General features: G+C 41.3%; 1 protein-coding gene across 2 annotated transcripts in view; it reads left to right on the forward strand.

Moving 5' to 3' along the window:
- Positions 1-1,867, forward strand: part of LOC106880587 (uncharacterized) — a 68,813-nt gene that overhangs the window by 52,791 nt on the left and 14,155 nt on the right. The window lies entirely within an intron of this gene.

A 1,867-nucleotide genomic window follows, 5' to 3' on the forward strand; every position in this document is an offset into this window, starting at 1 on the left:
ATATATATTTATATAATCACAACCATGATGCTGATTTCTCAGCAGATATTTTAGGGATCTCTTCTTCTGCTATCCTGAAACACTCAATTCTACCCCCAAATTGCATCAATATTTAAATATTTAAATGCCGTAATCTGACCTGATACAAGTTGTTCACATCTTTATTCAAAGGGCAATGCTGACAATTTCCTAGCTTTAAAGGTATTGTGAAAGGAGACCCAACCTTCTGAGCTCTTTTACAGGGCTTGTAAAAAATTGAGAAACACTGCAATACGTATGTGAATCTGAGGGGAATATGTTGAATAAAATCATAATTAACTGACCTTCTTATATTTCTTTTTACCTAGAACCAGCAACTTCCCAGCACCCCATCACACATTTATTCAATTATTCACATACTTACTCGATTGAAATATTGCTTATAGCCAATCCTTATATTGAGATTTCAAACGTCCCTGCATTCTATGATGCACAACAACCTGGAGGCTACGAAGGAATTCACTTTATGTTTACAGATAGAGATCAAAAGAGTTTGACGGAAAATCGTTCGTACTCTGAACTTCAAGCACGATGCTAGTCTTCAGCCAGTTTGAATTTGAATGACAGAAGCTGCTTGTTATTACCGTAAGGTGGACTGTGCTTGGTCAAGGAAGAACACATGTTGCTTTGGTTTGATGTTGGTGCATCAGTAACTGTTAGTTGTAAAATACTGCATGGTGAACAAGAAATCAACCACGTGGTGGACAGAAAATTGACCGGGTTGTTAGAAGGGAAGTAGGATGGGGTGGTATGTGAACTTACTCATGAATGTGTGTGCATGTCTGTATTGATGTGAGCATGCGCATCTGTACATAGGCACACACGCGCACGCCCATACACACACACATAAAGGAACGAACACGCGTGCGCATGCATACATACTTGCGCTCGCATACACACACATGCATAAATATGTACTCACACATACTCATATATGCGCACGCACACATGCACACACATGCATGAATATTCATTTATATGTGCATATGTATATACGCATGCATGCACATGCAGATGCGTACTCACGCATGCATGAGTATACATGCCCATAACAAGCGTTGGGGATTGGTAAGCATTGAAGATTGGTAACTGGTGGTACCGCTCTTAGGGTTGTGAGGTGGTATTGACCTTGGTGCAGAATAGCAGCTGGTACTAAGGTGGTATATCCGGAATTTTGGCAGTCAGAAGCCTGAAATTTACCAGAAGGGCATACTTCAATTGACAGCAATAAGACAAAGTGTATATCTTGTTTATGGATACTGCAGGTTGTTGGACGACATGCAGTTTTTCATGGAGGTAATGCTGGCAATTGGGGGCACCGGGTTAATATGGTGACACTCTGTCGACAATAGTTCACTTGATGTTGGGTGTTTTGTCTCGAAGGTCACAGAGTCTCAGAGAAAACGAGACAGGGAAGAAGAGTTGTCTCTGTCCCTGAATCTGAATGAGTTCAAATGCTGGAAGTATCTTCCCTTGGAGTCATTAGCTGTCATACCAGTATAGTGCCTAGTAATGCCATCGGATAGTGTAAGGGTAGCACTGTATACTACAGTCCTTGAGAGGCAGGATCCTTCTAGAGGGCACATGGTGGGGTTTCGACAGTTGCAGGTTGGGGTTGGGATGATGCGGGTGAATTTTTACGTATGTTGATGCTTGCGATGTTAGGTGCGATGTTGTCTAAGTAGACGTTCATCTAGATATCACGTCTTTTCCACCTTGATTTGCATTTATTTGCTTACTTAAACATCCCCTGGTTGCTTAGATGCTTCAGACTACCCCTGAAGGATCGAGGCAAACCTACCACTTACCTATATATATATATATATAT

This window comes from Octopus bimaculoides, chromosome 26 (genome assembly GCF_001194135.2).
Source record: "Octopus bimaculoides isolate UCB-OBI-ISO-001 chromosome 26, ASM119413v2, whole genome shotgun sequence".
Lineage (NCBI taxonomy): Eukaryota > Metazoa > Mollusca > Cephalopoda > Octopoda > Octopodidae > Octopus > Octopus bimaculoides.